The sequence below is a fragment of the Scardinius erythrophthalmus genome (genome assembly GCF_964197995.2).
Source record: "Scardinius erythrophthalmus genome assembly, chromosome: 11".
Classification (NCBI taxonomy): domain Eukaryota; kingdom Metazoa; phylum Chordata; class Actinopteri; order Cypriniformes; family Leuciscidae; genus Scardinius; species Scardinius erythrophthalmus.
The window spans coordinates 16,368,841-16,384,285 of NC_138231.1; positions in this window are offsets into that span (position 1 = coordinate 16,368,841).

Sequence of the window (15,445 nt, forward strand, 5' to 3'; positions counted from 1 at the left end):
ACTTCAAATAATTGCTAGTAATGTGGTAAATCATGGTAAATCATGGTTAACTATGCTGTGTGTGTGTGTGTGTGTGTGTGTGTGTGTGTGTGTGTGTGTGTGTGTGTGTGTGTGTGTGTGTGTGTGTGTGTGTGTGTGTGTAAGCATGCATTGAGTTAACATGGATAAACTGGTTTGCTTTAGTGCAGAAAACTGGTTTAAAGTGAAAGTGAGCCAATAAGTGGTCTTCTACTGCCCTCTGCTGGCCATTCTACTTATTAATGAAATATTTCAACATGTGCTTGCATTCATACTTGAATACACACTAAAAAAATCACTTATATAGCAATAACTATTATAACACAATCATATTTTGTCAGTGTTAATCACTTTATTTGCACTGACACTTCAAATAATTGCTAGTAATGTGATAAATCAGGCTAGAAACATGGTAAATCAAAGTAAATAATACTAGATTGTCGTTTATCTCCTGGTAAATAATACTAGAACGTGGTATATCATGGTAAATCATGGTTAACTATGCTGTGTGTGTATGTGTGTGTGTGTGTGTGTGTGTGTGTGTGTGTGTGTGTGTGTGTGTGTGTGTGTGTGTGTGTAAGCATGCATTGAGTTAACATGGAAAAACTGGTTTGCTTTAGTGCAGAAAACTGGTTTAAAGTGAAAGTGAGCCAATAAGTGGTCTTCTAGTGCCCTCTGCTGGCCATTCTACTTAATAATGAAATATTTTACATGTGCTTTTGCATTCATACTTGGACACACACTAAAAATCACGTATATAACTAACTATTATAACACAATAATATTTTGTCAGTGTTCATCACCTCATTTGCACTGACACTTCACATAATTGCTAGTAATGTGGTTAATCATGCTAGAAACATTGTAAATCATAGTAAATAATACTGAAATGAGGTGTATCAAGGTAAATCATGCTAGAATCCTAATAAATCATTCTGGAACATGGTATATGATAGTAAATCATGCTAGAATCATATTAAATAATTCTAGAATGTGGCAAATCGTTGTGGGAGGAGCCTATTTTACTCAAATGGCTATAACTCAAGAAGTAAATGAGATATCTTCACCAAACTCAGTACACATGTGTATGGGTTCAATTTGAGGTCACAGTAAACAATTTTATGGAGATCGGACCATAGGTGGCGCTATAACTGTTAAAAAGCTTTAAAACCATATATATCCCATGGCAAATTGCCTGTATTGGCTGTAAATGGTCTTTTCCATCTATTATGTCAGTGGTTACATGCTTGCTAAATAAATCTTAATAACTTTTGATGCTTTTGTGCTTAAATGCCTTAAAGGCCTTAACTGCTTGAACCCCGATAAATGCTGCTTGCAGCTTTAATTATTATTATTATTATTATTTTTCTTCTGCCGTAAAACTCATCGTGCAGCCCAAACCGTAAGAGCTGGAGCTTTGAAACTTTGCCAGATGGTAGTACAAAAATCGAGGAGAGGTTCAGAGAATATGACCCCAATTGGCCCATAGGTGGCGCTATAGCAACCAAAAGCGCGAAACTGCTCATAACTCCTAGACCGTATGACGTAGACTCAAGTGTCTTATATCACTGGAAAGCTGGAAACCTGAAGGTCAAAACGTATATCTCCGATTTCATTTCCTGTATGCAAATTGTCCGCCATTTTGAATTTAGTTAAAAACCTACTTTTGCGAACTAGTCCTAGGTTTTTTGTCCAATTGGATCCAAAACAGTGCAGAAATGTTCTCTGGAGTCTGAATATCAATAATTATCGAAAAAAAGTCGAAATTTCGATTCCTGATCGCCGGGGGGTGATAAATTAATGTTGTGGGAGGAGCCTATTTTACTAAAATGGCTATAACTCGAGAATGAAATTAGATATCTTCACCAAACTTGGTGCACATGTGTATGAGTTCAATCTGGGGTCACAGTAAAAAAATCGCGACGATTGATTACTAGGTGGCGCTATAACATGAAAAAAACATGAAAACGGCTATGACCACGTGACCGTTAGTCCGATTGACTTGAAAATTGGTATGCAGTGTCTTGGTCCAAGGTACCATGTATGTCTATGAGGACATTGGCGTATCTCGAAAAACATGGCCGCCATCGACCAATGAAATTTGAGCACCTATTAGACAAGGTTAACGGAGGCCGATCGGAACGAAACTCGATGGGCATGTTCGACTCATGGCCCTAGAGGTCTCTAAGAGTTTTGAAAGAAATCGGCCACTAGTTGGCGCTAACGAGTTTTATGGCTCTGTAATCACGTGGTGTTACACTTATCGTCACAAAATGCATATCATCTGATAGATCTGCTCATGCTGAACAACTTTGCCTCAAGAACTAATGCTGTCAATTAAACCGTTTATTAAATATTCGTAATTATGTTAAAAACCTACTTTTGCAAACTAGTCCTAGGTTTTTCGCCCGATCGAAACCAGACCAGTCTAGGACAATTCTCTGGACACTCTAGATCAATAATTATCAAAAAAAAGTTGAACTTTTGCATGTAGATGGCTGTAATAGGGTCATTTAGAAAAGGGGCATGGCAAAAAAACACTAAAAAGCCTATAAATCCTAAATGAAAACTCAGAACTTCACAAAAATTGGTGAGCATATGTGACATAACATCATTAACAAGCATGCCAATTTTTATGGAGATCGGACCATAGGTGGCGCTATAACTGCTAAAAAGCTTTAAAACCATATATTTCCTATGGTATTTCCTGTAAATGGTCTTTTCCATCTATTATGTCAGTAGTTACATGCTTGCTAAATAAAACTTAATCACTTTTGATGCTTTTGTGCTTAAAGGCCTTAACTGCTTGAACCCCGATAAATGCTGCTTGCAGCTTTAATTTATCAATATAATTTTCTCTTTGAATCAGAACAAAATTGTCAACTATTTGCTCTCCTGTTGCACCATTTCCTCCCTCCAGTAGATGATCCTTGCTTCTGATTTAATTATGCCCTACCGAATACTATATCTAGGTGTAGCACATCAAGTCAAGTTGCGCACTACATGCTACACAGTGTTGTGTAGGGCTGGGTTTCGATTCAAATTTCAAGAATCGATTCGATTCCGATTCTCAAGATCTTGAATCGATTATCATTATTCGATCCGATCTGATCCGATCTTCGAGATTTAGATAATGTTAATTTCCGCCATGATAAATTTTCCACCATTTTGAATTTTGTCAACAACGTACTTTTACTAACTAGTCCTAGGTTTTTCGCCCGATCGGAACCAAACCAGTGCAGAAATGTATAGAAATCCTATAAATGTTAAACAGCTTTAAAACCATGTATTTCCTATGTTACATTGCCTGTATTGGCTGTAAATGGTCTTTTCCATCTATTATGTCAGTGGTTACATGCTTGCTAAATAAAACTTAATAGATTTTAAAGTTTTTGTGCTTTAAGGCCTTAAAGGCCTTAACTGCTTGAACCCCGATAAATGCTGCTTGCAGCTTTAATTATTATTATTATTCTGCCGTAAAACGCATCGTGCAGCCCAAACCATAAGAGCTGGAACTTTGAAACTTTGCCAGATGGTAGTACAAAAATCGAGGAAAGGTTCAGAGATTATGACCCCGATTGGCCCATAGGTGGCGCTATAACAACCAAAAGCGCGAAACTGCTCATAACTCCTAGACCGTATGTCGTAGACTCAAGTGTCTTATATCATTGGAAAGCTGGATGCCTGACGAACAAAACGTATATCTCCGATTTCATTTCCGCCATGATAGATTTTCCGCCATTTTGAATTTTGTCAAAAACCTACTTTTGCGAACTAGTCCCTGGTTTTTTGCCCGATTGGAACCAAACCAGTGCAGAAATGTTCTCTGGAGTCTGAATATCAATAATTATCAAAAAAAGTTGAAATTTCGATTCACGGTCGCTAAGGTGCGGCAAAACGTATGTTGTGGGAGGGGCCTATTTTACTAAAATGGCTATAACTCCCGAAGTAAATGAGGTATCTTCACCAAACTTGGTACACATGTGTAAGAGTTCAATCTGGGGTCACAGTAAAAAAATCGCGACGATTGGCCTCATGGTGGCGCTATAACATGAAAAAAACATAAAACAGGCTATAACCACCTGACCGTTAGTCCGATTGACTTGAAAATTGGTATGCAGTGTCTTGGTCCAAGGTGCCATGTTTATGTATGAGGACATTGGCGTATCTCAAAAACCATGGCCGCCATCGGCCAATGAAGTTTGAGCACCTATTAGACAAGGTTAACGGAGGTCGACCGGAACGAAACTCAATGGGCATGTTCGGCTCATGGCCCTAGAGGTCTGTAAGAATTTTGAAAGAAATCGGCCACTAGTTGGCGCTAACGAGTTTTACGGCTCTGTAATCACGTGGTGTTACAAATATCCACACAATATGCATATCATTTGATAGATCTCCTCATCCTGAACAACTTTGCCTCAAGAACCATTGCTGTCAATCAAACTGTTCATTAATTATTCATGAATATGTTTAAAACCTACTTTTGCGAACTAGTCCTAGGTTTTTCGCCCGATCGGAACCAGACCAGTCTAGGACAATTCTCTGGACGCTCTAGATCAATAATTATCAAAAAAAAGTTGAACTTTTGCATTTGGGTGGCTGTAATAGGGTAATTTATAAAATGGGCGTGGCAAAATACATTAAAAAGCCTATAAATCCTAAATGAAAACTCAGAACTTCACAAAAATTGGTGAGCATATCTGACATAACATCATTAACAAGCATGCCAAATTTTATGGAGATCGGACAATAGCTGGCGCTATAACTGTTAAACAGCTTCAAAACCATATATTTCCTATGGTAAATTGCCTGTATTGGCTGTAAATGGACTTTTCAATCTATTATTTCAGTGGTTAAAAGCTTTCTAAATAAATCTTAATGTCTTAAATGCCTAAATGCCTTAAAGGCCTTAACTGCTTGAACCCCGATAAATGCTGCTTGCAGCTTTAATTAGGGGTTCAAGCACGAAGTGCTGAAACCCTATTGTAATTGTACTGATTTTTATTATTATTATTATTATTATTATTATTATTATTATTATTTTTCTTCTGCCGTAAAACTCATCGTGCAGCCCAAACCGTAAGAGCTGGAGCTTTGAAACTTTGCCAGATGGTAGTACAAAAATCGAGGAGAGGTTCAGAGAATATGACCCCAATTGGCCCATAGGTGGCGCTATAGCAACCAAAAGCGCGAAACTGCTCATAACTCCTAGACCGTATGACGTAGACTCAAGTGTCTTATATCACTGGAAAGCTGGAAACCTGAAGGTCAAAACGTATATCTCCGATTTCATTTCCTGTATGCAAATTGTCCGCCATTTTGAATTTAGTTAAAAACCTACTTTTGCGAACTAGTCCTAGGTTTTTTGTCCAATTGGATCCAAAACAGTGCAGAAATGTTCTCTGGAGTCTGAATATCAATAATTATCGAAAAAAAGTCGAAATTTCGATTCCTGATCGCCGGGGGGTGATAAATTAATGTTGTGGGAGGAGCCTATTTTACTAAAATGGCTATAACTCGAGAATGAAATTAGATATCTTCACCAAACTTGGTGCACATGTGTATGAGTTCAATCTGGGGTCACAGTAAAAAAATCGCGACGATTGATTACTAGGTGGCGCTATAACATGAAAAAAACATGAAAACGGCTATGACCACGTGACCGTTAGTCCGATTGACTTGAAAATTGGTATGCAGTGTCTTGGTCCAAGGTACCATGTATGTCTATGAGGACATTGGCGTATCTCGAAAAACATGGCCGCCATCGACCAATGAAATTTGAGCACCTATTAGACAAGGTTAACGGAGGCCGATCGGAACGAAACTCGATGGGCATGTTCGACTCATGGCCCTAGAGGTCTCTAAGAGTTTTGAAAGAAATCGGCCACTAGTTGGCGCTAACGAGTTTTATGGCTCTGTAATCACGTGGTGTTACACTTATCGTCACAAAATGCATATCATCTGATAGATCTGCTCATGCTGAACAACTTTGCCTCAAGAACTAATGCTGTCAATTAAACCGTTTATTAAATATTCGTAATTATGTTAAAAACCTACTTTTGCAAACTAGTCCTAGGTTTTTCGCCCGATCGAAACCAGACCAGTCTAGGACAATTCTCTGGACACTCTAGATCAATAATTATCAAAAAAAAGTTGAACTTTTGCATGTAGATGGCTGTAATAGGGTCATTTAGAAAAGGGGCATGGCAAAAAAACACTAAAAAGCCTATAAATCCTAAATGAAAACTCAGAACTTCACAAAAATTGGTGAGCATATGTGACATAACATCATTAACAAGCATGCCAATTTTTATGGAGATCGGACCATAGGTGGCGCTATAACTGCTAAAAAGCTTTAAAACCATATATTTCCTATGGTATTTCCTGTAAATGGTCTTTTCCATCTATTATGTCAGTAGTTACATGCTTGCTAAATAAAACTTAATCACTTTTGATGCTTTTGTGCTTAAAGGCCTTAACTGCTTGAACCCCGATAAATGCTGCTTGCAGCTTTAATTAAACTTATAATTATTAAATTGAAAAAAAAAAAACAGAATAAAATGGGTTTAGTTGTGATATTTGTATACTTTTATATAGAAATAAATGGTATATAATTACATTTTTAGAAAATTTGAGGCTTTTAGTTTTTCCTTTTTGGACATTACTTTAATCCCTCGCCATAGCAAAACCGTTTGAGATATTTATTATCCGTTCTCAATTTAGCATATTTAATGTATTTTCATCATGTTGAAAAAGTTTGGTGGGAATAAAATAAATAGTTTAAGAGGAGTGGCTAAAAATTCAGAGGCTGATTTTGCAAAAAAAAAATCCACATTCAGACCAAAATATCTGACTTCCTTTTGCTCTGAGCTAATGAATGTAAATTAGAAAGTTGTCCGGCTTGATGAGAACAATATAAAACCTTTTTTTTTTTTACTGTATTTTTTAAACTAACCCCCCCACTTTTGTCAAAAGCATGTTGAAAGTGACACACTTCCTGCTGCCAGTTGGTGGCGCTATAACTTTGACTCACAATAGTCACATCCTTGTGATCGGCCTCTTACAACAAACACACTGCGAAAGTTTCATCAAGATCAGTTAATGTATGCAGAAGTTATAACACACTTCCTGTGTCCCATTATTCGCCATAAATTCGTTTCCTCGCCACAGCCAAACCGTTCGAGATATCAAAAATCCGTCCGCAATTTAGCATCCTCAATGTCTTGACTTCATGCACACCGAGTTTGGTTGTGATTGGACGAATATTCTAGGAGGAGTATTTCAAATTCCAGAGGATGCGTTTTTCAAGCAACCCATAATAGTTGACTTCCTGTTGGGCTGGTGTAAAACTTAGAGCACGAAAGTTGTTCGGCCCGATGAGATCTATATGTGTACTGAGTTTCATATTATTATATGCAAGCGTGTTTGATTTATAGACCAAGTTTTCGGACACCATTCCAGGGGGCGCTGTCGAGCCCCCGTGCCACGCCCGGGTACCAGCTTCAGTCCGGCCCTGATGGCCGCAGGTTCTGATGTGTGTGCAAAATTTCAAGAGTTTTTGAGCATGTTAAGGGCCTCAAAAGTGCCCGAAAGGTTGACAAAATAATAATAATAATAATAATAAATAATCCTACCGGAAACAATAGGGCTCTTCGCCCTTTCAGGGCTTGGGCCCTAATAATAAATATAGCTGCGAGCAGCGATTATCTTTCTATCTATCTATGTCTATATATGTATGTATATATATATATATATATATATATATATATAGATATATATATATATATATATATATATATATATATATATATATATATATATATATATATATATATATAGATATTTACACACACACACATATATATATATATAAGACAGAAAATATTACTTGTCTTACCTTATTCTGATTTTATGATACACTCAAAATATTCCACAACAAATCATTTAAATTTAATGTAAAAATAAAAACGAAAGTAAGCAGTGTTGGTCTCACGTAACCCTCTCATTAGAATAAAAAAATTCAATATTTGCGATGTATTTGGAGGTTAAACTGTTCTTTATTATAGGCTTTGTACTTCACTCGTGTTCCAATATCGATAGAAAAAATCATCCTCTTCACACGCTCAAAAATGTGCTTGGAAACATCACAGTGGAGCTCTGCTTACTGTGAATGGTACAATATGTACTACTGACTATTTAAACAGAGCAGTGTAATTCGTATATGTTAGGTTGACTATATTTATTATTATATTGTATTAGGGCTATAATGAATAGGCTTGCAATTCTGGAATGTGTGTGTGTGTGTGACGCGGTTGCGGTTGAACAGTGGACACATAAAAACAAATAAAATGTTTAAGTTCATTCCTACTTCCATAGGCATACATTGAAAATGCTCGCTCTACTCAATGTCAGTGCGGACGTCTGTATTTTACTTTAGCTTTTAAGTTAGGGATTTAAAAGCCCTCAGCGGTGTCACACATCGATTAACTGGTGGGAAAATTTTATCACAGTCACATCCCTAATATATTTATATATAAATACAATAGGCCTACCTGAGAGAGAATTTTACTTGCCAGACCAGAGTATAGCCTGATTAGAACGTCAATAACAAAAAAATAACTTGGGAATCACTAAAACGAGAGATTATTCTAATTTCATTACATCCATTTTAAGTTGCAATCAGCAGTTAATAATAAATGTATTACTGATCAATGGTAACAATGTTGCCCTGCTGAGGCTCATGCTGCTTCTCCAGGAGAACTGTAAACAAATAAACGCAGCAAACAAAAACGCAACGCAGTTAACAACATACTGACTATAAAAAGTTTTTATATATTTTCTAACATATGATAGAGTTAAGCAACCTCATTTGACGAGTAGGCAACTATTTCCTGAATACAATCACGATTGAAACTGTGACATTGATTTCATACAACAGGTTAATAAACAGTTACAATTAAGTCACTTACATTTTAGATGCAATATTGACTGTTTTTGTTCTGTTTCAGCAGCAAAAATAGTTAAACAAAGATCAGCAGAACCATCGCGCATCTCACAGCAACTTGTTTTCTCATTACTTAATGATTCAGCATTTTGAAACGAATCGGTTGACTCAAAGATTCAATGGTCAATCCATAAACATCTGTCTCAATCATGAATGACTAAGTCATTCGAACGAATCGTTTGAACGAATGAATCAATGACTCGCTCATTAAGATGGTCGCCTGGCGACACCTGATGGTGGTTTAGTGTTATGTTTAAAAGTATCATTTTTTCCAACGTGCACCATTATCAATGTCTGTGCGGACCTCCGTTTTTTACTTTCACTTTTATATTAGCGATTTAAAAGCACCCGCTCGTGTCACACGTCGATTAACCGATGGGAAAATATACACACACAGTCATATACCTAATAAATTTATATTTAAATACAATAGGCCTACCTAGTAAAACGTTTTATATACTATTTTAATATCCTTTTGGACACAAGAGGGCAGTATAAGCCCTATGTTTGATTTTTTGTTGAACCAAATAGCACTAAATAGCCTGTTTTTAACTTTTTCATTCTCCTTGAATTGCAAAAACAGAATAAAATGGGTTTAGTTCTAATATTTGTATCATTTTACATAAAAATAAATGGTGTATAATTACATTTTTAGAAGTTATGTTGAGATGTTTCCTGCTTCCTTTTTGACATTAATTTAATCCCTCGCCATAGCAAAACCGTTTGAGATATTCAATATCCGTTTACAATTTAGCATCATTAATATATTTTAATCATGTTGAAAAAGTTTGGTGGGAATAAAACAAACCTTTTTGGAGGAGTAACTAAAAACTCAGAGGCTGATTTAGCAAAAAATCCATATTCAGACCAAAATATCTGACACCCTGTTGGTCATAGCAAATAACTGTCAATTAGAAAGTTGTCCGGCTTGATGAGAACAATACACCTACCAAGTTTTGTGATTTTAGGAAAAACTAAGCCCCCATTTTTGACTAAAGGTGGCGCTACTGAGCCATTTCACCACGCCCCTTTCTGAAACTTTTAACATGTCTACTGGCTAATAAGTATTATGTGTCTGTCGAGTTTCATCCAATTTCAAGCATGCTAAGAGTCTCAAAAGCATCAAAAAAGAATATTAAAGTTTGAAGCGTTGCCACGGCAACAGTATCTAAGATATCAATCATCCTTTCACAGGTCTATATCTGCAGTGTGTCTACATTATACACATAAAGTTTGAAGCAAATCAGGTAAAAAGAAGAGGGTGATTTCAAAGCATTTTGAAAGTGACACACTTCCTGCTGCCAGTTGGTGGCGCTATAACTTTGACTCACAAAGGTCACATCCATGTGATCGGCCTCTTACAACGAACACACTGCTGAAGTTTCATCAAGATCAGTCAATGTATGCAGAAGTTATAACACACTTCCTGTGTCCCATTATTCGCCATAAATTCGTTTCCTCGCCACGGCCAAACCGTTCGAGATATCAAAAATCTGTCCGCAATTTAGCATCCTCAATGTCTTGACTTCATTCACACCGAATTTGGTGGCGATCGGATGAATTCCCTTGGAGGAGTATTTCACATTCCATTGTATGCGTTTTCCAAACAACGTATAATAACCGACTTCCTGTTGGGCTGGCGTAAAACTTAGAGCACGAAAGTTATTCGGCCCGATGAGATCTATATGTGTACCGAGTTTCATATTATTACATGCAAGTGTGTTTGATTTATGGACCAAGTTTTCGGACCCTATTCAAGGGGGCGCTGTTGAGCCCCCCTGCCACGCCCGGGTACCAGCTTCAGCCCGGCCCTGATGGCCGCAGGTTCTGACCTGTGTGCAAAGTTTCAAGAGTTTTCGAGCACGTTAAGGGCCCCAAAAGTGCCCGAAAGGTTGACAGAAAAATAAGAATAAATATATATATATATAAATATAGCTGCGAGCAGCGATTACGGGCCCAAGCCGGTGGCACCGCAACCCCGGTGCCTTTAGTTACCTAAAGGCACCGGGGTGGCGGTACCGCCGGCTTTGGCCCTTCATCACTGCTCGCAGCTATATTTATATATATATATATAAAAGACCAAAAATATTACTTGACTTACCTTATTCTGATTTTATGATACACTCAAAATATTCCACAACAAATCCTTTAAATTTAATGTAAAAATAAAAATGAAAGAAAGCAGTGTTGGGCTCACGTAACCCTCTTGTTTCAACATTTGCGATGTATTTGGATGCTAAACTATTCTTTATTATAGGCTTTGTTCTTCACTCATGTTCCAATATCGATGGAAAAAATCATCCTCTTCACAAGCGCAAAAATGTGCTTGGAAACATCACAGTGGAGCGGTGCTTACTGTGAATGTATGAATTGTACTACTGACTATTTAGAGCAGTGTAATTTTTATATGTTAGGTTGACTATTTTATTATTATATTTTATGAAGGCTATAATGAACAGGCTGCGATGTCAAGATTACAATGCTGTAATGTGTGTGTGTGTGTGTGTGTGTGTGTGTGTGTGTGTGTGTGTTCATGTTTTTCTATCCCGGTGGGGACTTCAACCTGAATGCACACCGACTCATGGGGACTCGTGTCACAGTAGGGACCTAAATAGAGGTCCCCATGGGTAAACAAGCTTATAAATCATACAGAATGAGTTTTTTTGGAAATGTAAAAATGCAGAAAGTTTTCTGGGATAGGTAGGTTTAGGGCTAGGGTTAGTGTGAGGAGATAGAATATACAGTTTGTACAGTATAAAACCATTAAGTCTATGGAGAGTCCCAACAAAGATAGTAAACCGTGTGTGTGTGTGTGTGTGGCGTGGGTGCGATTGAAAAAAAAAAACATACTCCGTCATTATACAGGACGACATTCAAACTGCAAAGTGTTAACTTATATTTGTGTACAGTTGCAATAAAACACAACATTGTGCTTTTGTAAAATAATTTCAAGCAATCCTCCCCCCAAAAGGTGCTAATTTTAAAATTAAACTAAAATGCTCATATTAGCTATTTAAAACGGTGCACATCCACGGTGAGGAACGAGCAGAACAGAGTGAACGTTTTTCAGTTAATTCCTACTTCTATAGGAATTCATTTGAAACGCTCGCTCAACCACTATCAATGTCAGTGCGGACGAACATATTTTACTTTCGTTTTTAAGTTTGCGATTCAAAAGCCCCCAGCGGTGTCACACGTCAATTAACCGGTGGTAAAATATTCTCACCGTCACATACCTAGTATATTTTTATGTAGATACAATAGGCCTACCTGATTTTGAACACAAGAGGGCAGTATAGCCCTATGTATGACTTGACTTTTATGGGACTAAATAGTACAATTACTATTTTTAAACTTATAATTATTAAATTGAAAAAAAAAACAGAATAAAATGGGTTTAGTTGTGATATTTGTATACTTTTATATAGAAATAAAAAAGAAATTTTTCCTTTTTGGACATTACTTTAATCCCTCGCCATAGCAAAACCGTTTGAGATATTTATTATCCGTTCTCAATTTAGCATATTTAATGTATTTTCATCATGTTGAAAAAGTTTGGTGGGAATAAAATAAATAGTTTAAGAGGAGTGGCTAAAAATTCAGAGGCTGATTTTGCAAAAAAAAAAATCCACATTCAGACCAAAATATCTGACTTCCTTTTGCTCTGAGCTAATGAATGTAAATTAGAAAGTTGTCCGGCTTGATGAGAACAATATAAAACCTTTTTTTTTTTTACTGTATTTAAAACCAACCCCCCCACTTTTGTCAAAAGCATGTTGAAAGTGACACACTTCCTGCTGCCAGTTGGTGGCGCTATAACTTTGACTCACAATACGTCCCCTTGGAATTATAAGGTTCTATCTGCGTTCTGAGCAGTTTTGAGATATTGAGCTTCAAAGTTTTTGCATTACATATAGGAAAATGTATATGGGGAACAAGTTTCTTTCAAACATGAAAATAACAGGGACCCTAAATGTATTCTAAATATACAATATCAAAATCCTCTCAAATTTGTAAATGGGGATTTTTGGAATGGGTCAAATGCAGATAGAACCTTCTAATTCTAAAAAAACACTTTTCGCTTAGAATTATAAGGTTCTATCTGCCAAAACATTATTTGAACACTAAATATAAAATTATTAATGTTGTAACAATGTCTCAACATGTGTTAGAAAGTAAAATTTGATCTTTCTATGACATTTATTTCATATTTTTAGCACTTCCATGTATTTAGGACATTTCAAATTAAGCAAGGTAGGTCTAAATATTTTGTCCAGTGCAGATGTTTATTTTTGGTACCAATTTGGTGGGTAATTAAACACATTATTGCAGAAATTGTTACTTTAATCTTTCCTTTGTTTAGACAAAAAGCAGCTACTGTAATAAATCTGAGCAGGACTGTATTCCACCTAAAGTGGGCCAGGTAAAATGGCTTTCCAGACATCAGTAGGGCTGAAATAACATGCTAACGTTTATTGTTGTAATTAAGACCCCATCAATTAAATTGACTATTTCACCTTTAAGGCTTAATATTGTAAAAATTAAGACATTTTAAGACTTTAAAAACTGCAAGAAAACAGACATGCATCAGCAAATTAATTCATAAAGTTTAATAATCATTGAAAAATGATTCACTGACTATATAATCACAAAAAAGGTCAATTTTTTTTTTCATTTTTTCAAGGTCTCAAAAACTATTTTTTTAAAACACAGAACTATAATACTCTCTGTGACTCATTTTTTAAAACACAGACTTATACTCTCTATGACTCATTTTTTGATTGGTCCTCTTCTGTCCATTCGAAGTGCTGATTGGCTCACGCAGATAGAACCTTATAGAGCCAAGTTAGAGGTTGACTTTGTAGATAGAACCTTTTTGTTTTTTCAATAAAAAGTCCCAAAATGTACACAACTTAAAAAAAACATCACATAATGTAAATAAGTTGTCACAGAATAAGAATATGTGAATAACTCAATTTTGACAAAAATGTCAGATAGAACCTTATAATTCCAAGGGGACGAATAGCTACATCCATCTGATCGGCCTCTTACCACGAACACACTGCTGAAGTTTCATCAAGATCAGTTAATGTATGCAGAAGTTATTCCACTTCCGTGTTTCTCTTTTCTCGCCATAAATTCGATTCCTCGCCACAGCCAAACCGTTCGAGATATCAAAAATCCGTCCGCAATTTAGCATCCTCAAAGTCTTGACTACATGCACACCGAGTTTGAAGGCGACACGGTGAATTTTCTAGGAGGAGTATTTCACATTCCACAGCAAGCGTTTTTCCAAACAACCCATAATAGCCGACTTCCTGTTGGGCTGGCGTAAAACTTGACCGGGGTAAAGTTGTTCGGCCCGATGAGATCTATATGTGTACCGAGTTTCATATTAATTCATGCGAGCGTGTTTGATATATGGATCAAGTTTTAGAACCCCGTTCAAGGGGGCGCTGTTGAGCCCCCCAGCCATGCCCGGGTACCAGCTTCAGCCCGGCCCTGATGGCCGTGGGTTCTGACCTGTGTGCAAAGTTTCAAGAGTTTTTGAGCACGTTAAGGACCCCAAAAGCCCCTGAAACCTTGATTAACAATATAAAAGCAATAGTCAAATCCCCCCCTCCCCTCACACACACACAGACACAGAGAGAGGGAGAGAAAATTCTTCAGAAAATCCACATTCAAACCAAAATATCTCTCTTCCTGTTGGTCGGAGATGGTTCATGTAAATTAGAAAGTTGTCCGTCTTGATGAGAACAATACACATACCAAGTTTTGTGATTCTAGGAAAAACTAAGCCCCCATTTTTGACTAAAGGTGGCGCTACTGAGCCATTCCACCACGCCCGTTTCTGAAACTTTGCACATGTCTACGGGCTAATAAATGTGATGTGTCTGTTGAGTTTCATGCAATTTCAAGTATGTTAAGAGTCTCAAAAGCATCAAAAAATAATATTAAAGTTTGATGCGTTGCCACGGCAACAGTATCTAAGATATCAATAATCCTTTCACAGGTTTACATCTGCCATGTGTCTACATTGTACACATAAAGTTTGAAGCAAATCGGGTAAAAATAAGACACTGATTTCAAAGCATTTTGAAAGTGATGTACTTCCTGCTTCCTGTTGGTGGCGCTATAACTTTGACTCACAATAGTCACATCCATGTGATCGGCCTCTTACAACGAACACACTGCTGAAGTTTCATCAAGATCAGTTAATGTATGCCGAAGTTATAACACACTTCCTGTTTCATTTTTTCGCCATAAATTCGTTTCCTCGCCACGGCCAAACCGTTCGAGATATCAAAAATCCGTCCGCAATTTAGCATCCTCAATGTCTTGACTTCATGCACACCGAGTTTGGAGGCGAATCGATGAATTCCCTAGGAGGAGTACATTAAATTCCACAGCATGCGTTTCCAA